Source organism: Triturus cristatus, chromosome 7 (assembly GCF_964204655.1).
Source record: "Triturus cristatus chromosome 7, aTriCri1.1, whole genome shotgun sequence".
Lineage (NCBI taxonomy): Eukaryota > Metazoa > Chordata > Amphibia > Caudata > Salamandridae > Triturus > Triturus cristatus.
Genome location: NC_140590.1, coordinates 489,980,723 through 490,007,428, shown reverse-complemented (window position 1 = coordinate 490,007,428; position 26,706 = coordinate 489,980,723). Strand labels below are relative to the sequence as shown.

Genomic DNA, 26,706 nt, shown 5'->3' with positions numbered 1-26,706 from the left:
GGCCCCTGTGGCGCCGCCAGGGCCAGTAGCTGCCGGCGCCATAGCGGCATCACCTCGGACAAGGCCGCGGCCTATCCCGAGGACCGAGAGGGGCTCGGGCGAGAAGGGCCCTCCGCTGACCCCTGCGGCGCCGCCAGGGCCAGCAGCCCGGCGTCACCTCGGCCTCAGACAAGGCTGCCACCTGTCCCGAGGACTGAGAGGGGCTCGAGGGTGCGACCCGAGCCCCGGCGACCTCCATCTGGGCTCTGGTCGCCCCCACGCCGGGAAACGGCAGATAAGGGGACGGCACGCGGGGCCGCACCACCCATGGAGAACCCACGCCCCCGACAGGCCGGAACCCGACCCTCGGGGACAAGCTGCGACACTTACCAAGAGGTGAGCGGCGCACTTGCGACCTGGGAGAAGATCGAAGTCGGCGAGGGAAGCCGCGGGTCCGAGAACCCTCCTCAGGGGCCGACCGAGATGACGACGCCAACCTGGACACCCGAGCCGACAGGAGTTTCATGCGGCGCTCACGCCGGGACTTCGGCTTCATCTGCTGACACGCCTCACAATCAGTGGAGTCGTGGTGCTCCCCCAAACACCACATACAGATGGGGTGAGGATCCGTCACCGACATGAGGCGGCCACACGACAAACAAGTTTTAAAGCCCGAAGGCATTCGCACACTGTTCCCACACACGCAGCAATAGCAGAGGGGAGAGGCCTAAACAGGCCCAGAGCACAAACCGGCTCCATGTTGCACACGCAAAAAAGGAAAAAACTGATGTAGGCGCGCCGGGGTGGGACTTATGTGACCTAGCTGACGTCACGCGCGCGAACGACGCCTGGGCGGAGCCGCGTGATGCCGTCCCCCGGCGCGCAGGGATGCTGGGTAAAAAGTTTCCGGATCCAGTCTCACGCCTGGGGATAATTCTACGTGAAGGAATCTGTGGCTAGTAGTCTCTATCAGATACAGCAAGCCTCGCACAGCAAGCAGCGCATTGTGGTAAATATTTCTCCTTTACCGGGACTGAATTTGATACAGGAACATTATAAAATAGCTCAGTAAAATGAGAGGCAGAATCCGTGATATTAGAGGTTTGGAATGGGCTTTATTCCAATAAGCGATTATAATCGGATGCCTCAAGTTCCATCACCACGGGGGTTCAGGAAGTGAAGTACATACTTTATTGACAAGCAGTAACTTTTATAATACATACATTATAATGAAGTGAATACAGTAGGCGTAACAATTGATAAGGACATTGACGTCTGGTTTGCGTAACCGAAAATGGGTGTAATAATGAGTAAAAAGGAACATGATTGGTTGTGATGTCATGTATAGGTGGATCTATAAGATAATACTTGGCATGGATGCGCGCGCAGCAGTCTGATGTATAATTGACGTGTAACTAGGGGGTGACGGGGACTTGACATTGAGCTCTATATGTGGAGACGAGAAGTCTGGGGGGTCAAGTCAACCTAATCCCAAATCATATCTAACATCCTATGTTTAAAGAACTATGTTATCCATAAAAGAAGGACTCTCGGACAGAATCTATTCTATACTGACTGTGCGTGCGTGTACAAGCGTCTAAGTGTCTACACTAAATGCGAGGGGGTAGGAATATTCCATGGTAACAGGGCTATGATTTACTTGCATGAAGACAGAGAAGACGGGCCTTTTTGCTTGGTAACTGGAAGAATGTTTACTTAAACTACTAGGCAGGAATGCATCGGCTGAGGGGGAAGCAGATAATTCGAAGGTGAAATACAGTTCTTGGCAGAGAGTAAGCTGATGTCAGGCTTCGTGAGCCGCGCAGAGAATGAGACAAAGTTCATGGTCACAGATGCAGGCTCGGGCTGGAGTTTTCAGAGGCAGAAGGCAAGAGGAGTTTTGATGATAGAATCAGGGCCTACTTGCCTGGACTGTAAAATGGCATAAGTGAACCATGTAAAGCCGGTGGCCTTTCATATTTAGGAATGGAATATCCAGCCCATTCATGGCGGATCTGACAGAGGACATGTTGACGGTGGACACGCATGTGTTTGCGTCATCAATACTGGAACTGGAGGGAACATACATGTACTTGCGACATGCACATAGAACCGTTGGGGTCCAAGATAGGGGACATAACTGACCAGGAAAATCCACATTTCCACATTCCCTCCTTGTCCCCTACTTGCCCTTCAAGAGATATCAATCTTCATTAATCCATTGATCTGTTCATATAGCATCATTTGTTCTTCTGTCTTCTTCCGGGATCTTGAATGAAAATCTTGATGTGGAATGCACGATGTGGCACACAGACCACAAATTGCTGGTCCACATTGTAGACATAGACAGAAACTGAATAGTATGAGAAGGCCAATACCTAGGAAGGATAAAACTCTCCATCCCCAGGCTGATACCGCATTCCAAAACCAACTGGACCAAGTCCAAGTGCCTGGGTTCTGGTGTATCTGGCTTACAATCTTATGAAGGCGAGTGATGGCTTTATATACAGATGGCGAATTTTCTGGTATGAATATGCAGCAGCTTGATCCGATGACCCTACAAGCTCCGCCTCTATCAGCCAGGATGACGTCAAGGACAAGACGATTTTGAAGCACAACAATCCGCATAGCAGACTGTTCTTCCGTTAAATTGCCTAAGGCGGAAATAGTCTCATTCACTACTGCTTCAAGGGTTCTAGTTAATCTACGTATCAGCTTACTGTTAGTAACAGTACCTATATAGGGAAAGATGCCTTTATTAAAATCTACATACTTGTCCCATGCCGTCTCAGTGTAATCGACAATGGGGAGATCTCTCCGTTCTCTGTTGTGTACTAAATGAATATTTCTATAATAATCAGGAGGAGCTAGGAAAACAGGTGGCAAAAGGAATGCTATGTAGCAGGTACCATCCCAATCTAGAGGTAGACGCATATATGCAGTCTGACCACATATAAAGTAGGAGTGGCGAGAAGCTCTGAATGAAGATTTGCCTTGATCACTGAATTCTACTGTAGTAGTGCATTGACTGTGGCCCATATGTATGGAACCAACCTTTCTTACACATAATTCACCTTTTGCTGGGAATACTGACATGGTGGGTAAGACTAGCTCAACTTCGGATACGACATTTAGAATCATGAGATTAGGTGTAAAATTACCTAATCCATATACTTCATTTTCTAGATCAGTTCCGGTTCTTTTGGGGCGACCCTCCTTGTCAGGATAGCAGACTTTGAATAAAACTAGGTTCAGGTTTCCCCATATCCAATGGTCTTGGTAAACTGCTGTATCTGAGTCTATGGAATTAATTAAACTAAACCATGCTCCACAGGAGCCATTATGTGTAAATGGATGTGGAAAGAAAGGCAGGACTCCTTCATAATTCTGGTAGGGAGGGAGTCGGCCACACACCCAACAATTGGTGGCGTTACTAGTCTGATGGGAATGATGTAACATACTAATGAAAGTGTTATTGCGCAGCGCAAGTCTATAAGACAATTCATGCGGAGGTAAGTCACTAAAAGAATGTTCTGCAGCAACATTATAAACATGTCTAGAAATAGGGTAATATATGTGCAACAACATACTTGTAATAATTATTAAAAGACTCAATAAAAACAAAATTAATAATGTCACTATGCAGTGGCTACGCAGTGATTTACAATACGCCTGTCGTTTCATCATTTTTCGCGATTGTTCATGATTCAGGTCTAGAGGATACATGTCAGAGACAGATTCAACCGCTTCACCTAGGGGAGGACTTAAACAATCAAACCGTCTGACGTCCTAGGCCTTAACTTAACTTTGTAAAGTTCGCTTTCAGTTTTTTCCACCAAAGGAAGTTTTGAATCAGTCTGTGAGGGAGTGCAGGGCACAATGTCTATATCCGAAGATAGTCCATGAAATTTCTTGATGTGGCTTGAATGAATCCAGCCCTTGCGGCCCTCGATCTTCACGGCTGTTCTTGTGGTCAACAGGACCAACTTGGGTGCTTTCCACCTGGGCTCCAGTTGAGTCTTTCGATCGAAATTTCTCACAAAGACAAGATCCCCCGGAACCACGTCATGGGGTTTCACCTCAGTGTTGTCGGGAAAGGCTGCAGCTACCTGTGAACGAGAAGATTGTAGTGCAGACATCAAGGAAGCCAAGTAATCTGTCAGCATATTACAGTCAACATCAGTTATTTTGCGTGGTATAGGCGTCCCCCACATATTTGGTGGTCTACCGAAGATCACCTCATACGGGGATAGCCCTGTTCTAGAGTGTGCTACCATTCTCATGTAAAAAAGTGCAACTGGTAATGCTACTATCCAGTCGACCCCTTTCTCTCTGCATATTTTGGACAGTCTGATTTTCAGTGTCTGATTATGTCTTTCTACGAGACCTGCTGCTTCGGGGTGTCGGACACAGTGGAATTTCCACTGATATCCTAGCAGAAGTGAAACGTGTTTCATTAATTCGGATGAGAACGGCTGGCCGTTATCTGAGTAGACAACACGTGGTAAACCGTATCGTGGGAAGAATTCTCGAACCAACTGTTTGGCAGTAGTCGGGGCAGTGTAATCTGAAACCGGGTACGCCTCTGTCCAACGGGACAGAGCGCAGACAACTACGAGAACATATTTGAATCCTCGACATCGTTCCATCTGGATATAATCCATCTGTAGGACTTCAAAAGGGTGATCAGGAGGATGGAATCCACCCTGTTCTACGGGAACACTTTTTCCTGGGTTGAACTGGCAACAGATCATACAGGTACGGACCTTTTGTTTTGCTGCTGCTCGTAAATGTTTATTGAACCAAATGTGTTGAATGCTGTCTAGCATAGCTTTTTCTCCTAGATGTGCTGGACTATGTATAGTGTTAATTATGACTTGGACCATTGAATCAGGGAGGAACCATACAGACCTTTCCTTCATCATCCATCCTTGGTCCGTTTGGATCCCTCCTAACTCAGTCCATTTCTTTATTTCGTCTGGTGTAGCATGTGTCTGTATGTCAATTACGTCAAGAGTAGGATCTTTAACGGTCATACAACGTGTCGGTGTCGGGACTATTGTCTTTGTCATGTCGGGGGTCTGAGTTTGAGCAGTCAGTTTAGCTGTTCTGTCGGCTAGATCATTGCCTTGGGAAATGATATCAGTAACCTTCGTATGGGCCTTACATTTCATAATTGATATTTCAGTGGGTAGATGTATTGCATCTAATAATGCATGAATGAGGGGTCCGTGCTGAATGTGGGCACCGTGGGAAGTTAAATAACCTCTCTCTCGCCACAGCACGCCGAAGTCATGTACAACTCCGAATGCATAACGTGAATCAGTGTATATGTTGACTTTTTTATTCGTGGCTTGAATACAGGCTTGTGTCAGAGCGATGAGCTCTGCGGCTTGAGCTGACAAAGTATTTATACGATTAGTTTCAATGACTTCAGTATCTGTTGTGACTGCATAAGCGGCTACTAACTCTCCTGTACTTGTTCTCATGCATGAACCATCGACATAAAATGTCAAGTCTGGATCTGACAATGGAACATCGGTCAAGTCTTGTCTGGGTTTTGTCGTTACAGTAATAACTTCAATACAGTCATGGGCTAGTGGGTCTATTCCGATTACTGGCAAAAGTGTGGCAGGATTCAATGTGTTACAGCGTCTTATTTCTATATGTGGCTGAAACAATGTAAGTTCATATCCTGTAAGTCGCGCTATAGTCAAGTGTTGTGTTTGTGTTCTATTTACAAGAACCTCTACTGCGTGGGGTACTTGAACTGTCAATGGATGTCCTAACACTATGGCATCGCTTTGTCTGATTGCTAAAGCTGTCGCTGCTACTGATTTCAGGCACGCAGGCAAAGCCTGAGCTACGGGATCTAATGTACTAGAGAAATAGGCACATGGTTTGTGTGCTCCTGCTTGTTCCTGTGTGAGTACTGACAGAGCAGTACCTTCGCGTTCTGTAACAAAGAGTGTAAAATGTTTTCTGTAACATGGTGTTGCTAGAACAGGTGCTTGACATAAAGCTTTCTTTAGGTTTTCAAAAGCTTGCGTATGTTCTTGAGTCCAAGGGAGAACAGTCGACGTGGCTGCCTCCTGTGTTGTTAATTGAATGAGTGGTTTTGCTAGAAATGCATATTGCGGGATCCACTGTCTACAGTATGAAGTGAGGCCTATAAAAGCCCGCACCTCCTTTTGTGTCTTGGGTATTGGCATGTTAGCTATCAACTGAATACGGTCGGGTGTAAGCTGCCTTCCCTCCTTGTCCAGCGAGTGTCCAAGATAAACAACTCGCTGGACACAGAATTGCAGCTTAGAAGGGGACACCTTGTGCCCTTTTTCGGCCAGAAATTGTAAAACTGTCAGTGATGCTTTCTCACATTCAGGTTCGCTTCTAGCGGTGATCAGCAGATCATCGACATATTGAAGCAAGGCAGTGTTGACTGGCATGTGGATACTGTCAAGTTCTCGTTTCAGTGCTTGGCTATAGATGCTGGGGCTTTCTGTAAATCCTTGAGGTGCGCGTGTGAATTTAAAGCTACGCCCATTTAAACTAAATCCGAACAAATATTGGCTTTCCGGATCTATTGGGACGCTGAAAAAGGCATTCTTGAGATCAATTACAGTAAAGAATGTCGCTTCGGAATCAATGGCTGTCAGTAATGACGAGATATCTGGGACCACAGGGAATTGTGGCACAATGCATTTGTTTAACTCGCGCAGATCAATAACCAATCGATATACTGGCGGCGCTGTAGGATCTGTTCGTTTAAGAATCGGTATTATCGGTGAATTACATATATTGGAGTCTGTTTCCACAACTACTCCTTGGGCAATGAGCTCGTCAATGATTTGTAGTAAAGCCACTACAGCATCTGGTGGTAGCTTGTATTGTCGCATTCGTGGTAGCACCACTCCTGCCTTTAGTGTGACTCGATATGGTGTAATATTCATGCAACCAACATCAGTAGGGCCTTGTGCCCATAGATGTGTAGGTAAAGTCTGCAGTCGGGGATCCATGTCTCTAGATACGTAGTGACCTTTAAAATCACGTAAAACAACCTTACTCCTTCCGGAGAACAACATATTATGGCTCCTAGGGCTTTCAACGTTTTTATTCCTAACAAGTTTTCTGGACATGATTTAGTAAGCAGTAAATCTGTAGTTCGGGTCAGAGGTCCTATCGTAAGTGGAAGAGGCTGTGACACTTCATTAACAATAGGTTTTCCTGAAAAACCAAGGGAAATATTTTGTGAGCCTGAGAGGGGTGCCCCTGGAACTTCACTACGTTTTATAGTTGTTCGACTTGCCCCTGTATCGAGTAAAAATTTTCTATCTTGACCTAATAATTTACTATGTACATAAGGTCCTTCTTGATCTACAGGAATCTCGATAAGGGGTAAGTCAACTTCCCTCTCTAGGCTAGTTCATGCGTAACGCTGATACTCGGGATATTCATACTGTGCGGTCTGATACATTTGTCGTGTTGTTGTCTGTGTGGCAGCAACAGGCAATGGGGGTGCAGCTGGCACAAACTGTATTGACTGTTGTGCGGCTGGCATGGCCTGGGCATTCTGTATAGCTCCTTGTTCATTCTGATCTTGTCTGAGTGGCCGTGATCTTTCTTGTGTTTTACCTATGGCGATATTATGTTTTAAAACTGGACAATCGTGTACGTAATGGCCTGGCTTTTTACAATAATTGCATGTCCCTTTCACAGGTCCTGCTGAATCGGAATGTGTCATACCCCTTTTATGTCCTTCAGCTGGAACTGTCTGGGAAACTAACATTTTCATTTTTGTGTCTTTCATGCGTCTGTGTTCATGTTCTTGTTCCTCTTTAATTCTATTGTGGTGGTACTGTAACATTTGTAACATTTGTGTTGGAGTGTTACCTTGCCAGGTACTTTCGAATTTTAATACTCTATTCTTTACTGGGGGCAGAGCATTTTCTACTAATTTTGTTACAAACAGATGTGGATAGGATTCGCTACTTGCTTTTATGCCACTATTTATACCGAAACATTTTTCAAAACGGGCATAGTAATCACTAGTGTCTTCATCTTGCTTCTGTTTACAGGCTGAAATTGTACCCCAATCTTCCTTTTTCGTAGTTAATAAACGTGGCAGTACCTGTACTAGTAGACCTGGTAGTGCTTTAGTTTTGTCCCCAAGCCCCGAACCTGGACCTCGGGCCCTTTCTTCTGCTTCTAATGCTGACCATTCTATCTTTTGATCACCTACCTCCCACTCTTTTTCCTTGAGTTTCTCATAAATGCCAGCAGGCATCAACACCTTTAATATTGTCATAATGTCGGGGTAGGTATACTCTCCCATGAGTAACATGTCTTTAATTTCTCGGTGAAACCCCGCTGGGTCCTTGTCATGACTGGGTACTACTTTCTTCATTTCTAACAATTCTATTTTCGATATAGGCGTATATACAAATACGCGTTTAAACTCGTTGTCCTCACCCTTTATTGGGTGCACTTCTCGTAAGGGATTCTGTCTATCTATGTGATACGTAGTTCTTTCCTTGACGGACAATGGAACATGTTCTGAACATACAAAAAGAATATACTGCTTTCTTGATTCTAGAATTTCTTTAATTAATTCAGTACCTGGACCTCTCCATTTATTCATAAGTAATTCAGTCAGTATGTCAGGCAAGGGACCAGGGTCCGAATGCTGACTCCGATATAGTATAATGAGTTTTTGAATCATATAAATCCCAGCTAACCTTTGTTCATCTGGGGTAAGATTCAAAAATGTGCGTACTACTGTATCATCACTATATTTTCCGGGACTGTCCACCCAATGGACAGCTGCCCTGGCTAAATCTTGTTCATCCATAGAATCGAGGAAATGATAACCCCTTCGTTCTCGGAGTAGTTTGTCGGCGGTTTGGAACGAATGCTCGTTAGACCTTATGTTAATTATAGGTATTTGAAAGTTCCTGTTATTATCTGGACATATCGGATGTATTGAGTCAGTGTGATATCTAGTCTTACTCCTATTACAAGATCCTCCTCTACCTACATAGGCTATGGTGTCCGACTGTCCTGTGGGCAGTCCTGACCCTTCTTCCTCGTTTTGTTCGAACTCGTCTGTCTCTAATCTCTCTTCGTGTAGGCGTTCTATTTCTTTACGGATCTTTCGGCACATGGCTATTATACAATTTTGTTTATCATGTCTCCCTTCTGATATATTCTGGCTCCATCTTGTAAGAATTTTCATGACTTCCGGGTCTACCCCCGGTCGGTCTTGATTTCTGATCACACAGTTTATGAGGAAGCGTAACAGTTCCCCCTGTATCTCTACTTTCTGGTATTCCATAGCTCTGTAAATACATTCTGGATCTCGCCCTGTTTGGACAAAATGATATATATTATCTAGATGCGCAGTCATTCCTGGTAACTTCGCTAAATACACTGCGGCTCGTCTGATACGCAATGATGCTAGGGTCATTTCGTCCTCTTTTCCAGGCACCGGGTCATATCTACAATCTATAAGAAGTTCCTTAAGCGTACGGGTACTAAGGAGTTTGGGTGTACGTGAATGCGCTGACTCTTGAAAAGTAAGTTTATTTATTCTGGGTGGCGTAGAAAAGACATTGGTAGCTCCTCCCGCGGCCCCATCTGGGGCGTCGGGTGTAAAAGGATTCGTTGAACGTGACACAGCAACTACAGGTGTGGACACAGCCATAGAAGTAGCTGTAGGAGCGGATACAGAAACAGATGTGCTTGCCGGAACTTGTGACTCGATTTGTTGCTGTAGGGATATGGGTACTGGATCTTGGCGTTGAACCTCCCTGGTATGCGGTCTATGTAGGGCAGAGTTAGCATACTCGGGAGCTGCGTCATCTAAATATGAGGAAAGAAAAACATCTTCTGCGGTTCTAGGATGCCCCTTAGGATGTACCTTTATTGGGAACAATGGGGTTGGCAAGTCTTTCGGTATCTCTGGAGTAGCCTTAGGTAATCCTTCGGCCAGAAGGGGATACATACCATTCATAAGGGCATTTCTTTGTCTGTCTCCTTGTTCTGATTTCACTCGGATACCTTCCTCAATTAATAGATTCTCTCGAACTTTATTGGAACTCTCTTTACTCTTCTCCTCCTGTCTACGTGCTTTTTCTGTTCGTCTATGTGATTCTTTACGCCATAATTCAACGGCGTCTTTCTGTGACTGTCTGACTTTTCTTTTCCATAACTCTTCCTCGACTTTCATGATGCACTCTGCATCCCAGGTCCCTGCTATGGGCCACCTCTGACTTTCTGGTAATCCCTTGGTATAGTCTACCCATAAATCAAGAAATAATATAGCGTCTAAGCCATGTTTGTGATACATAAAGTGCCCTGGAGTGTCCCTAGGAGGAATAGGGACGGCTTCTTCGAGAACCCCTTTTCTGGTAGTGATCTGTCTTAATTTCGAAAAGAGCGGCATATTGAGAACTGACCTTATACTTGATTTTGACCTGATACTTGAATTTGAACAGACTTAATACAACAAACACGATAATGAACAGTCATTCATACCACGATATACTTAAACACTTTAAACATTAAACATTAAACCTTTAACTGAAACAACAATGATGATCGTCTGCATAACTAATCACCAAGCTTAATTCTCGACAATAACTAGACAATAACTAGACACTTCGGAATACCTCGGAATACTTGATATACTGCTAAACAGTACAGATACACTGCTAAAACAGTGCAGACCGGATTTGTGTACCCAAACCCGTCTTGACCGGCACAACCTATGTGCACGTCAGAAATGCCTCCCCAGCAATGGTACTCACCGGGTAGCTTCGGAAACGGAAGGCCTCAGTAACTTGAACTTGAACCGGACCGGACTCAACTCGACTCGACTCGTCGGACACTGGGCTTGACTTCGGACTGGTGGGTCTCTGTATACCTCGGATCTTGCTCTCTCAGCTAGGCTCTGGTCGGGATACTTCGCACTTCTCACCGCCTCGTCTGGGTGTTGATTGCAGTCTCAGTCGCCCCCGCTTGACCGGAGGGAGATACAGGAAATCCTGCTGGTACGCGTTATTGTCCGTCCAGCTGTGGCAGGAGACCGGGCCTGCAACGCACCGCCGGCGCGTGAGATGAGAAAGTGTCCCTATTCGGGCGCCATCATGTGGTAAATATTTCTCCTTTACCGGGACTGAATTTGATACAGGAACATTATAAAATAGCTCAGTAAAATGAGAGGCAGAATCCGTGATATTAGAGGTTTGGAATGGGCTTTATTCCAATAAGCGATTATAATCGGATGCCTCAAGTTCCATCACCACGGGGGTTCAGGAAGTGAAGTACATACTTTATTGACAAGCAGTAACTTTTATAATACATACATTATAATGAAGTGAATACAGTAGGCGTAACAATTGATAAGGACATTGACGTCTGGTTTGCGTAACCGAAAATGGGTGTAATAATGAGTAAAAAGGAACATGATTGGTTGTGATGTCATGTATAGGTGGATCTATAAGATAATACTTGGCATGGATGCGCGCGCAGCAGTCTGATGTATAATTGACGTGTAACTAGGGGGTGACGGGGACTTGACATTGAGCTCTATATGTGGAGACGAGAAGTCTGGGGGGTCAAGTCAACCTAATCCCAAATCATATCTAACATCCTATGTTTAAAGAACTATGTTATCCATAAAAGAAGGACTCTCGGACAGAATCTATTCTATACTGACTGTGCGTGCGTGTACAAGCGTCTAAGTGTCTACACTAAATGCGAGGGGGTAGGAATATTCCATGGTAACAGGGCTATGATTTACTTGCATGAAGACAGAGAAGACGGGCCTTTTTGCTTGGTAACTGGAAGAATGTTTACTTAAACTACTAGGCAGGAATGCATCGGCTGAGGGGGAAGCAGATAATTCGAAGGTGAAATACAGTTCTTGGCAGAGAGTAAGCTGATGTCAGGCTTCGTGAGCCGCGCAGAGAATGAGACAAAGTTCATGGTCACAGATGCAGGCTCGGGCTGGAGTTTTCAGAGGCAGAAGGCAAGAGGAGTTTTGATGATAGAATCAGGGCCTACTTGCCTGGACTGTAAAATGGCATAAGTGAACCATGTAAAGCCGGTGGCCTTTCATATTTAGGAATGGAATATCCAGCCCATTCATGGCGGATCTGACAGAGGACATGTTGACGGTGGACACGCATGTGTTTGCGTCATCAATACTGGAACTGGAGGGAACATACATGTACTTGCGACATGCACATAGAACCGTTGGGGTCCAAGATAGGGGACATAACTGACCAGGAAAATCCACATTTCCACAGCATGTGCGCTGCCGCTTAGGCGCGACCTAAAAAGGGAACAAGAGGACTGGCGCCCGTGAACTTTGGTAAATTAGTCAGTAGGTCCAGCCTCACCGCTACCCGCGACTTTCACATCTAATTAAATCACATCTTCCCTCCTCCAAAGCCAGGCAGCACCTTCCAGCTGTGACAGTCACCTTGGAGGGAGCATACCGCACAGGGTATGGTGGGTGATAAACAGCAGCATGGGCAATTAACTGTACTGAGCACAACAGCCCATTGTGTCTGAGATCCAACCCATGCGAGAGTCTAGCTGCTCCCTGGGCTGGTATCTTATCCATTCCGGTATCTACTGATGGATTCTGAGACTTGTAGTTCAAAAGATAAAGTTTAGAGATACACCACGCTACCAGACCTCTAAAACATGGGTTACCAAATGCAAGTGACATCATATGCTGTTACCTATATTGAGAAGCTTCAATCAAACCACTGAAACTTCAGTGCTATGATGCAGCGACACGCCTGGACTTGAGTTAGCTAAAGATCTCAATAGCTGTCAAAAGGCCACTGCCTTTTACCTAAACCTCGCTCTGCATGCTGGGAGCTTTCAACCCATAGTTACAGCAGAGAAAAGTGAGACTTTGAGACCCAGCACACAAAGTGCTTTTGACTAAAACATCAGTTCTGGTTCAGGATGTCACAATGACTCATTCTTAATTCGCAGCTACAAATCGCTGCAGCAAATGCGAAACTTTTTTAATATATTTTTTTCACACTGCATATTACGCCACAGTTTACCACTTCCCAGCGCTGTAATAACAGACACAATAAGCAAACTCAATTGTAATGTCAAAGCTTAATGAAACAAACCTATTCATCAATATGGAAGTGAAGAGTATGTTCATTTGCAGCTTCGAATGGAAGGATGATGGGCATCGAGTTGAGTGGGCATTGCAATGCTATTAGTTTATTCAACATCATGTTCCTTTGCACTACATTACACAGTCAATGCCAAGTTTTCTGCTAACTTGCTATAACTTGTATATGCAACTAGGATGGTTTGTTATAATGTGCAGATGCCTGAGAGGTTGGGGTCTTGTCTCGAGTTTCTCCCATTTTAGGCCAGTCAGGGTGTGCAGTTCAAATGTTTTCTTTGCATTCTTGTACTTGTTGCCCAGTGTATTACATTCAGGATTACAAATGGCAGAATACAAAGAATAGTGAATTGAGTCACTGAATGCGTGACTGTTTTTATTGGCTCAGAAAACATCAGCACTCTCGAATGCACATTTAATGATTATAAAGCTGGCATGGCGCGCTGCAGAGCACGTTTGAGGCTTAGTTTGGGTTGTTTCCAGGGAAGCAGTAGGCTAAGAGAGTTCTGATCGCGGCACATTGGGGCTACTCACAAAAGATAGTGTGTGCTTCTGCAGGGTGGCATGGGTTTACCCGATTGGATCGATACTTTATTTTTATTTCTTTATTATCTTAGGTAGGAGCTCAGAATGCTGTGGGTGAGAAGGGCTCAGACATTTACAATGATGTGGAGATCATGAGTTTGAATCCTGGTTCAAGAGACTCAGAATTCCATCCTTCCAAGGTTCCTCAGAAATGGCAGAAGGGAGATATGAAGGGACTCATAGCTATCAGTATTAGTTTTGCTTCTATTCTGACTCAGCTCGTCTTGTTGGTGACCGAATGTTGTGGTAAAGTGCCAGAGATGCAGTACATTTAAGAAATCAATTGAGTGTTAGTGTGTTGGTATGTGCTCAGGGCTTTAAGGCAGTTTAAAAACAAGCATTTGCAATGCAAATTGGTCTCGCATTGGTGAAAGTTAGAGCTATTGGTGAGTAAATGACAATGTATTTTTACTTATTTTTGTATTGCAGTGGAGTGGATGTATGTTGTTTATAGTGGAATTATGTGGTTTGAATTCGAATTGTTAGTTGTCAAATTGTGTGGGGTGTAGTGTATGTGTGTAATGGAATTATGTAGCATGGTGAACAGGTAGGGGGTGAGATCTGTATAGAATAGATTGAAAGGAAGATTGCGAGGGATAGGTAGTTTGTGCATGAAGTGGTGAATGAACTCCAGACAGTGCAGGAGAAATGGTGTGCAAGAAAGAGAGAAAGAAGGGGCGAGAAGATTATAGACGTATAAAGAGACTGCGCTTGTGTACGCCGAAGACACGGAAAGAAGGATGCGGAGTGTATGTTAATGGTGCTTTGCACTTGACCTGGAAGCCAGTCAGCAGTTTCGGATTACAACACAGTCTGTGCAATATTCCTTTAATGTTGTGCTCTAAATGGAACAATTTATCTCATATTCCTTGAGCAGAAACCGCATGCCCTCCATGTAATTTGTAAAGCACTATTTTCCCAATTTTCTTTCTATTACTTGTTGGAAACCCCCCACCCAGTTCACTTTTAGCTGTTGGAACTCCTTGTCTGATGCCTTTTTTAATAAACTAGTGCATGCAGTGAGTAGTCTCCGTTCAAATGACTCAAACAAATTGGAAACACACTCCTAAAAACGACCTAAAAAAATGAAAGCTCAAGACTAGAGATATTTCCATTTGTGATATTGGCGAAAAGTGCATTACAACTGTAAATGTGCTATATATTTACCAGAAAGAGCTGGGTAAACATCACCCCACCCATTTGTAGAATCGTATCTGATTTTGACCAAGTTTGCCAGTGCAATGTGCTTTAAAATGGACTGTTTCCTAAAACTTTCAATAAAATAGCAAGCTATGAACCGTAGTCTTTAACATTTCCATATATTATCCAATTTTGTGAGAAAACACACCTCAGTCCCTACACGTGCTTGTTACTGTCGGCCATGACCATGAGGTTGCTACACAGCTCACCAAGACGCCTCATTACTAGTACTCTGATTTTATTTTGCAACCTAATGTGTAGCGGGACTCGTAGTCATAGGCAATAATAACGAACTATTTGAACTCACCCACCTGATAATAGTGGAACATGAAAACCCTGGACTAGAAACACAGTATCCTGAAGAAATATAGGTAAGAAAGAAATCTACTTGTCCTTTTAAAAATGCCAGACCAGTTTCCTAGTTCAATACATGCGAGGAAAGGGTAGGCCAGGCCCACTTTGCATGTTGGGACTTGTAGTTCTGATTTGAGATGGTTGGCTTAGTTTAAGGCATCGAGTTTTTATGCTAGACTGGACTTCCATTTTATGAAATGAACACAAAAATCAAGTAAATTGTGCTTGTTTTGAATCGTGGTGCAAGGAGAGAAAAAGTGTGCAGATAGAAGCTGTGAGAAGCGATTCGATCAAGTCGTTTTTTCATTCTTGTAAAAAGCACAAGCTTTCGATTTTGTGAAGTTTTCTGCGAGGCTGATATGTTCTTCGAAGTCGGAGTGTGTTTCTTTGTGTGAAGTAAATAGTCAGACCCTTTGCTATTAATTGTATTTAGTCCAGCAAATAACCATTAATGCGATTTATTAATGTGAAAAAATCGACCCTCACTTGATTTTCCCGATATATATATATATTTTAAACTTCACACAATTAAGGAAAATTGTGTTTAGAAACTCATTGTAAGGGAGATTATATTTGTTTTCATTCATTCATTAGTTACTGTAAAATGGCACTGTCTGCAGAACTTCGCTTTGACCTAGACAGCAGCTAGAGGAGGAAGCAACACCCCACCCCCCTCGCTGCACAAGATTACAGAACAAACAGGTTGGAAAAAAACGTGCGGGTCGACCTCGGACAAGAGAAACTAAACATTAGTCGAAGCACTTACGTCAAAAAGAAATCACAATATTGAAAATTGAGTAATAAAAAGATTAGCAGTGAAATGCCCAGTGTTGTAGGTACAATTTGGCCTTTAAATGCTCACAAACAAAAAACGGTTCCAAGAATACACCAAAACGTAAAGAAAAAAACTCTGCTTTGCGATCTGTAAAATTCGATCCTAAATGTTTTGAGAGAGCCAGGATGCTACATTTAGATTATGTTTTACAGTTAATTAATGAATTCTCTTGTATTCAAAGTCCCCTAGAGTTAGTGACTCATGCCGGTTTAGAGGGGAAACATCATTCAAACTCCCCCATCCTTTAGCTTGAACACATTCCTTCCGAGACACAGGGGTTCATTGGTTTTGTCGGGGGCTTGAAAAAGAAAGATAAGGGACGAGCTGAATGAGCTCTCTTGAATCTCTCGCGCATGGAACAAACGTTATTGGAGCATGCTTCTTCCCAGAGAAAGCTATGTTGCCGAAATTACAAGTAGAAGAGAAGGATATCTTAGAAGGAGGTTCTCGAGTGGCGCAATACTTAGAGCATGCTTATGCTGAGGAAAATTAGGATCCTTCGAGCATGGATGGAAAAAGCAAATGTGGGGAATGGGGAAATAAAGAGAGATGAAGCAATATTACCGCAGCTGTCCACACAGTTGAAGAGCTGGGTCATTATCTCAACAGAATATGAAGGGAATAGGAAGTGATGGATTAGGTCGCACGCGAGGATAACAAGCCCGGGAGTGGTGCATGTGTGCGCAGTCTTCCCTTTTCAAGCACTGCACTCGTGCTTGTGGCGCGCAGCTGCTCGCTCCCGCAAGGTGGATGCCGCCACAAGCACAAGAGCAGTGCTTGAAAAGTGAAGATTGATGGCTAAAGACCCTCCTAGAGCAGCGCATGCCTAGGCGAGACCTAAGAAACTACTATCTCTAGGATATCTTTTGATTTCTTTCTTGTACTTTTTCTTCAAATTCTAGCCCGAGGCCCCCCACCCCCTTCAGTTTTAGCTAATCTAGCTCTCATTCTACAACTCAGATCTTAAATTTGCGCCCTGCCACTTTTCAAATCTACCATCCGTCACTGGTAACACAGACAGTTATTCTTTCTGTCGCCATCCCTGGCCAAACACCAGGATGCATGAAGTGGAGAATACATGGAATAGAGAGCACCATATTATTCCATGAAAATTTGCAACTGCCCAGATATTTTTCCAGTAGTTTGTGCTAAAGGTAAGCAACGAAAACGGGTAGAAGCTGGCCAGGCCATTGGGTTTCGTGAAAGGCATTTTCAGGAAAGGCAGAACTACTACATATTTTAAATTTGTTGGTAACTTGCCAGCAGCCAAGGGGCTGTTAAGGAACTGTACCAACAGAGGTTGTGTCATTTTTAGCCTACAGAATAAAATTACGAGGGCACGCGTCAAATTGTGAACCTAAAGGCTTGCCAGCCCTAGCAAAGATTACGTGCACAACAAACATTCATCCAGTTATGATAAAGACTCATCCAGACACATTCCAGGAGAGAGAGAGGGTTCTACAGTTGCAATCCAATTGCAAATATGTTGTACTTTTCCTTGGAAATATAGGAGGCATATGCACCACCAGAGCAACAGTTGTTTCAGGGTTCTCTAATGAGGCCATCAGATTAAACCGCTAACGGGTGTAGAGGAAATTGTCAAAGACTGCAATTCTAGTAAAATAGAACAGGCTTTTGTCACTCTTCTTAATAGTCGGGTGTTTTTCCATAGGGGGTGTATGTACTGATGATTTTTTGCAGACGTTTCATATTTAGTACTTTTAGGGGCCTCTCCAATATATGTTATGTTATGTTATGTTATTTGTACACTTCTATAGCGCACGGCCACTCCACTGGAGTATCCCGGCGCTTTAACGAAGACTCCCAACCGAAGATGGGGAAAAACATAACACCGAAAGGGCATACAAACACAGAAACAGCATCAAGATTACGGGAAGAGCAAAGTCTTAAGAGCCTTGCGGAAAGACAGAAGACTAGAAGTCTGTCTTAGAGAGATTGGAAGATCATTCCAGGCATGAGGGGCTAAGTGACGAAAAGACCGTCCTCCTGCTCTTGCTCGTTTGATAGTGGGAACGCTCATCTTTGATAAGGACGAGGATCTAAGAGATCTGGGAGGGGTATACCAAGACAGTCGTTTGGAGATATATTTGGGGCCTATGCCATGCAAGGCCTTGAAAGTCGTGGTCAGAGTTTTAAATAGAATCCTTTTTGCAACTGGGAGCCAATGCAATGTGGCAAGAAGATCCGTGGCTCTGACTTTCCTTGGAAGACCAAAAATGGCTCGGGCTGCAGAATTCTGGGCGATTTGCAGACGCCTGACCAAATATTTGGGAAGTCCCAGAAACAGAATGTTTGCATAATCCAGCCTGGAGCAGATCAGTGCCTGGACAATAATTTTTCTGTGCTGGATAGAGACTAGAGGGAGAAATTTGCGAAGCATCCGCAGGATGCCGAAACATTTCCCAGTAAGAGATGAAATATGTGGTCCGAAAGATAGCTTGTTGTCAATCACCACTCCCAAATTTTTGGCTTTCACAGACGAGCTAGTGGGAGGAGACATATCTTTCGGCCACCAGGTTTTCCAATCGGGTTCAGATGTACAGCCAAAGAAGAGCAGCTCCGACTTGTCGGCGTTGCACTTCAGCCCATGGCGTCCAAACCACTCAAAGACAGCACTCAAACATCCGTTGACCTGGACACTATCAAACTGACCATCCCTGTTACTTACAAAGAGGAGCTGGGTATCGTCAGCATAGCTGACAATCCGGGCGCCAAAAGCCTCCGCTGTCACCGCCAGGGGGGCCATAAAGATGTTGAACAGGAGGGGGCTCAAGATGGAACCTTGAGGGACCCCCACTTCAAGCGGTGACATTTCAGCAGAGAAGGGTGGCGCCCAGATTGTCTGCCGGCGGTCGGCTAAGAAGGATTTAAGCCAATTCCACACCGTTCCCCGCAGACCAAAGTCCCAGAGTCTGGAGAGAAGAAGTGCGTGGGGAACGGTGTCGAACGCCGCCGACAGGTCCAGCATAATCAGTACCACTTTTTTACCAACATCCAACTCCTCCCTGATGGCATCTGTGACTTCAAGGAGCGCGGTCTCCGTGCTGAAATTTGCACAGAAACCAGATTGAGTATTATGCAACAGACCCCTTTCCTCAATAAAATTGGAAATAGATCTGTGAGCAAACCTTTCAGTCACTTTCGCCAGAGCAGGGAGTAAGGAGATGGGTCTGTAATTTGCATAGACTGCAGGGTCGAGCGCAGGTTTTTTTATAAGTGGCAAGATCATGGCACTCTTCCAAGCTTTGGGAACTACCCCGGAAGAGAGTGACAGATTCAAAATGGGATTAATCAAATCATTAAGAACAGGTGCCATATTTGCTAGACACTTGGCAGGGCAAGGATCCTGTGGAGATCCGGATTTGAGACTTGTCAGAATAGCAAGAGAGCTCTCATGATCTAATAGGGGAAAATTGGACAGAAAGGGGCCATGATCTGGCAAGGGACACCCCAGACTTGTCGTATGCTGCTGGAAAGTGGCCTGGAGAGATGATTGAATAGAGGTGGTTTTCTGTACAAAATAGACAGCTAATTCCTTCAACCAAATTTCGGAGTGAGCATGGATCGGAGTATAAGCAGAGGGGGAGGTGAAATCTTTAACCACCCTGAAAATTTCCTTGCAAGAATGCTCCGCTTCATTTATTCTAGATTCCAGATAGGATTTTTTACCATCCCAAATTAATTTATGGTAGGCTCGAGTCAGCGTCTTAAATTTTTGCCTCTCAGAAAGATCATAGGATCGCCTCCATGCTCTTTCTGCTTTCTTAAGATCTTGTCGTGCTTTTTTTAGATGAGGGGTAAACCAAGGGGCAGATGTTCTTGTTTCATGGCCGGAACCAAGCTCTCTAGACGGTCTGTGAACCAATTATGGAAGAGATCGCTGTACTCCTCTACATTGTCAGAGGTGGGACACGGGAAGTTAGTTAGAACATTTGATAGCATCTCTGTAGTAAGAAGATGGAAAGATTTAGAGAGATGCTTTAGCGACCCTACTGGTTTAGACCGTGATGGAACCATGACAGAGATGGAAAAAGTGATGAGAAAATGATCTGACCACAAAACTGGCATGGGAGGGTCAACACAGATAGGAGAAGTAGAAAAAATCTGGTCGAGCGTGTGGCCTTTATTATGAGACGGTCCTGCCACATAAGGAGATAGGCCAAACACGGAAGTAATATCTAACAGTTTTAGAGTGTCCGGATCCGAGCTATTATCCATATGGATATTTAAGTCACCTAATAAAAAGCAATGATTGGACCTAAGGCATGGTATTGATAGGGCTGCCTGTAGTTCTTCCAAAAACAGCCCCACCGAACCTGGTGATCTATAGACCAGGATACCAGTACAGGCCTGGGAAGATGAGAGCTGGAGAGTAAAGCCTAATGCTTCGCAGCCCTGTATATTATCTACTGAGAAAGTATGGCATACAATATTCTTATTAACTATAATAGCCACTCCACCACCTCTACCAGATGACCTATCTTTCCTATAAATGTTATAGGCAGAAGGTACGGCATTTGCCAAATCGGGTGAGGAAGATTCGGACAGCCAAGTTTCCGTAAGGAACAGACAGGATATCTTAGAATCCTGTAACATATTCCAAATGTCTAGAGCGTGGCCGGGTAGAGATCTAGTATTCAGTAGTAAACATTTATGCAGAATAGGTGGGCTGACCTGTGTAAAAGAATTCCGAGCAGGAAGGCGCCAGCCACAAGTACTACACCCTGTCTTCAAAGCCCGCCCTCCCGGGAAAACATGATGGCAGTGACCACACGGGGGGCGGAAGGAGCGTAGCTCGAGGCTGGAATACCTGAGTATACAGCGACACATAGTGCCACTGGCACAAATAGAGGGTATATACGTAGACCGTCCGGCACCGTCCGCCTCCGTGCCGCGGACTGGCGCAGACTGGCGCCTCTTCGGCGCCAAAGAGTCGCCTATACGGAGGGTTGCCTTCTGACTGACAGATGTGAGCAAACTATGCCCTTCAGGAATTTTGCTTTCATTTTTACTGATATCAATGGTGCAACTTAATCCAAGGCTGAGATGAAGATGTCCTGAATTAACTGCCAGCAATCAGCAGTCAGCCACTTTAGAGGCTTCCGAATCTGCTGTGGCTCAAACAGAATGAGAAGACAAGTTGTAGAAGCTGGGAGGAGAGTAAAATGGAAGAATAAATTGAACTAGCGGAAAAGGTACCTTTTGTTACAACTGAACAGTGTACCCATCACTAATACAGCGTCTGTATACAATTTCGAACAGCTCCTCTGACTTATTGAGTTTACATATCCAGGTAATATTTATACTACCTTTAGAGACTACCCACAGCAAATTTATAAGCCACACACAGAGTGTTGCGTCTGGTACAACAGGCCTCGGCTGGAGTGTTGCGTCTGTTACTTGTGCGCTCTCTAGATTTGAGGCCCAATTTGAAGTATTGTGTTAAGTTTTCAGTGCAGCACTAGTGCACCTCTGGCATAGTCACTGACAACCTTGAGTCCACTTCTGGTGTATTGTGTCTGCCATCTCCAGACCTCATCTAGAACGCTGGCTCCAATTCTCGAGGCTACCATTTCCTTAGTTTTGTGTTGAGCTGCGAAGGGCTCATCTAGTGCATTCTGTCAAATGCCTCAGGCCGTATATGAAGTATTGTGGTACATTAAAATGTTATCCCCCTGAGTAATGCTACTACTTTTAGAAGTCACTCTAGGATATTGGTTCTGAATGTTTTCACTTTTGGGAACCCCACTGAATCACTACTGCCAGGGATCACAGCCTTTGCAATGCATAGGATTTGACACAACAATACACAAAAAATGCAGAAACAATAATATATCACATAAATGCACAAATTAGGCACTATTTTATTTATTTAACAATATCCAAGTATGAAATATCAATTTGGATTGGAGCTTTTCAAAAAGTATTTTATTTTTAAAAGATGCAGCAATATGCTAGATCTTCTTTAGCAAGTCACTTTTTTGCTCCCTACTCATGCTCTTTTTGTCAGTGCATACCCATGCTTTAATTGAGGCCACCAAACATCCATACTAAATTCCATTTGCTGTACTTGCACTGCTACTTTACTTATTAGCCACCAATTCCAAATCCATTCACATTTACGGAGCATTTAAAAAATAAAATACATTTTACATTTTCTTTTAAATATTTATGTGTACTTTATTAATCTGCGTAGTATTATTTAATGTCCTAAATAGTCCTGAACATTCCCTGAGAAAGTGACACAGACTCCTAGTTATTCTCAACCCCCAGGTTAAGAACCACTGTTTTACAATTCAATTTTCAGGCTGGAGGAAATTGCATTTAAAATGGTGTGTTCAGTTCTAGAATCTCTATCTAGGGTTTTGTGCCCAGTGTTAGATGGCTCATCTTGGTTTTTGTGTTCTAATCTGGTAGATTCATCTGAGGTCTTGTGTATAAAGAAAGTATCTGAAGTGGTATTCCCTTCTGAATGCCTTGAATGGGATATTGCACACGGTTCACAAGGCCACATCAGTTCAGCTCTTGGCAGCAGTTCTGGAGTCTGTGTCCAGTTTAGAAGGGCCCATCTGTGGCACTGCACCTGTTTTGGAGACGTAAACTAGAATGCAGCAGAGGCTTCACCTCGAGTGCTGTTCAGTTGGGACCAGCTTGTCTCTAGTTTTCTCGACTTTCTGAAACCACATCTAAAATATTGTGCTCAGTCTTTGATGTCACAATTTAAATATTGCAAATACTTTAATTTATATATGACACACTGTGTCAAACTGCCTCATCTCTAATACTTCGTGCATAGACAATTTTTTGGGGGATGGATATATGAATGGATAGGCGCATACATGGGAGAGTTACTGCTTGGGAGAGAGGTGTGTATGTTTGATGGGTGACTTTTGTGAATGTGAGGGGGTGGAGTCTCAGTGTTAACAGATGTAATTCAGCTCCACTGAGAGCTCAAGAGCAGCGTATAGTTCAGGATGAGCGTAAAGTAATATAGGAAGCATAGAGTGCACAGGTATCACCAAGCAGCACTCCAATTAATAGGGGTGGGGTGGAGGGGGTTTGTCCTGCAGGAAACTAGGACAACTGCAGAAGAAAGCCCAAACGCCATTTCAATTTCCAGACAAGATGTGAGAACAGGTGGTGGAGATGAACCATGGATAAGGTAATCTGCTTAATACGCCATAGATGGAAAGGAGTGAGGGGCCCTCCAAACAATGTAAACAGAAAGGTGTGATGGCCTATGTAGTCAACTATATGATTGGACTCTACGATTTAGGAGTTTCCTTGTGATTCAAAGTAGGAAGAGTGCCCATCAGACTGGATGAGGAAGCATCACCGACTAATTGTGGCATGCTTCATGATAGGCAGTCTCATCCCACCCTGGTAAGATGGTACTACCAGAGCAGACTCAACCTCATACAGAGCGAGTTCAAAATAAAAATTACTGGACAGGATGGGATTCAGATAAATTAAAAATACCTCAAGGTAAAACCAGGGTAATACCTTTGTTAAAGGGTACATTAGAATCAATTACATCCTACAAGAAGGGATGGTATGTCAACATGTTTCTTTCCATATAAAAGCTGGTACAAGTCAGGGGCATTTGTCAGGGCCAAAGGGGATCCCTATCTTTACTGTCAACACCAGATTGGTGCCTGGTGAAAAGTTGTTTTGCGTTGATGTGTTTACATTGATTGTAAAGGTAGTGCTGTCATGTACCCCCACCCACTTCATAAGACTTTTTTTTTTTGATAATCAAATTTTTATTTTCTTGTGGAAGGATAAAAAACTCAAATATCACATACAACAATCCGATTGAACTGGCATCAAAATGACATATCATGGAATCAATGACAATCAATAGCAAAACCCCCATCCCCCCCCCCCTTGGCCTCCCATTCCCCCTACCCGTACTCTCCCCCCTAGAATAAGCCGCCTAACCATTTCCCCCACACACTGCAAAACATTTTGGGGCATCCCCGTGCAGCATACAACGTCTGTTCTTGTGCGGCACACCGGTCCACGCCCCCTCTCCATTTAGCACATTTGGGTGGATCGATCTGCTTCCAGGAAGCTGAGATGTCCCTTTTAGCCACTACCAGAGCAGTAGTTAGGAAATATTTTTCATTGCGGGAGCCATCCCACTTCATAAGACTTATAGATTAGTTTGTATGAAAGCAATCTGATACAAACGTGCATCAGCTCGAAGGGAGAACACATGAGGAATGTGAAGACTACGGTAAGGTTCCACTCTCGTGGAGGAAACATGTGTCAAACTGTTAATTAACTGCATCAAAACAGATGAATAAAACAAGAATGGCTGCATGCAAAAAAGGTGAAAAGGGCTAACAAATAACCTTCAATAGAGCCCACCGCACAGCCAAAGACAAAAACAAGACAAAACAACTTCAGTCGTGCGCAGCAAGAGGTTGGCCGTAGGGCCTGGACTGCCTGAAGACAGAGAACCTGCCTGCAAGTTGCTAACCCCATGCTGTGTACAGCCTTTGGTGTGCTCGGTGTAAGGTAGGCATTCGGGGCCAGGGAGCCCATCTCTGCGGCCAAAACATGTACATTAAGGGGAGGGGGCATGCAGCCCCCTCCCCGAGCCTTAAATGGCACCGGAAACCCAATCCTTCAGGGACAAATTCCAATAAAAAGGGGAGGGGCTGCATGGCACTCCTCACTGAGTCTCAATAGTCCTCGAGGACCCAATCCGATGGGGGCTGAACTCCATTAAAAGGGGGTGGGGCAGTGTGCCCTCCTCTCCCAGGGTCTACTGTGGCCAAAGGGACTCCATCCGAGTGCCACAGTGAGCATTAACTGCTAAAAAACAAAACTGAACGAATTTACAGCAAATCACGAAAAGCACCCTTTGCTTTAAAACGGCTATTCTCAGAAACTATGGAGAAGAGTGCCATACTGGCTTAGAGAAAGTAAGTTCTCAGAGGCAGGTGGTTTCAATAAAAAGGCAGAATAATAGATACATAATGCACATAGTCAGAAATTGCTAAGAGTGTTCGGGTATAAAAGTTTGTTTCTATCTAATTAGTGTCACACACATAAAACTGTTCACAATCTGCTGCAGACATCTTTAACTACTAACTGGTTCATAAGAACTGTGGCTTAATTCATTAACTAGTGCACGGTTGACAGTTTTGCTCTGAAAGCTGTTCCACATCTATGCTGAAAATGTAGTCTTTGGAAGAAAGCATGATAGCATTTTATCCACCCCACACGCAATGCAAGCATTTGCAATGCAAATCGACCTCGCCTTTGGGACATTATATGTATTTAGCTACGCAGCAAATTAGCCTGGGTGCTGAAACATCTACTGTTCTTTATCATGGAGGGAAAGTAAGCACCAGGTTGAGTGCCACGCCAGGTATGGGAACATATGGAGAGAAATATTGCCTTTCAGCGGGAAATGGTATAGTTCAAAGCTCTGTTTTTAATATAAAATCAGGGCCTTCAGTGGTCATATCACTGAAAATGCAAGATTTGAAAAGAATATTATTGTCTATGGGTGCTCGTGGAAGACAATTTCTATGGACTGTAATCTAGAGAATGCTAAAGTGATTCTGGTATTTTACTGACCTCTGCTGGTCGTTTCCAATCAAGAAAGTTAAATAGAGGTAGTTGCCAGAAAAATTTTAAAAAATAAAGTCCCTCAGCAGAAAGCAATTCTGGTATTTTACTGACCTCTACTGGTCGTTTTCTATCAGGACAGTTAAAAAGAGGTAGTTAAACAAGCAGGAAGCAATTCTGATATTTTACTGACCTCTACTGGTCGTTTTCTATCAAGACAGTTAAATAGAGGCAGTTGAACAGAAAATAAAGTCACTAAGCGGACCTAGGGCTGATCTCCAGAGCCTACAAAGTACATACACATATATGTATATACTAAAGTATATGCAAGAGGTCTCGAATGCTCGGCCTAAAATACGCATTTTCTCATCAAATACATAAGATAAAGGATGTACATTTGGTTGCTTGAATGAATAAGCATCCAATATCAGATGAAAACAAGCCATGAAAGGATGTAAGTTACACAAGGCCATGTATAGGGCCCTTTTCACAGAAAAAGATGATGGAACTGCTCACATCTTTAAAGCACGGGGCACGTCGTTTACTCATATTGCATAGATATTTCAGTAACGAATCTAATGGGTTGCCGCTACAAGGTTGCATCCTTTCCCAGTGGTTTAGAGAAATATTGACGCGCACTTGCACCCCTTGGTGGTGGGTATATTGTCCCTAGGCGAAGCAGACTGATGATGCACATCAACAAATCTACAACAGCTTGTGGTAGCGTTGCTATGGTTAGATATTTCAGAGAACAGCATAAAAACATTAACAAAATACAAATTACCCCATGCTACTTTTCAGATATAGCCCCAGAACTGTGATACAAATACGTTTTGCAGTATATTTCAGGAATTTAATGTTCTGATATGCTAACTCCAGATCTTCCCATTAACCAAAGGGATTTCATTTAACGGACTACAGTGCAGTAGAGAAGAATCCTTTGAAATGGCAACTATCAACATTTCAGAATCAAGTTGTAAAGCAA

General features: G+C 43.9%; 1 protein-coding gene across 4 annotated transcripts in view; it reads right to left on the bottom strand.

Annotated features, from left to right (window-relative positions):
* The window catches only part of MYH10 (myosin heavy chain 10), a 1,171,079-nt gene that overhangs the window by 873,651 nt on the left and 270,722 nt on the right, over positions 1–26,706 (bottom strand). The window lies entirely within an intron of this gene.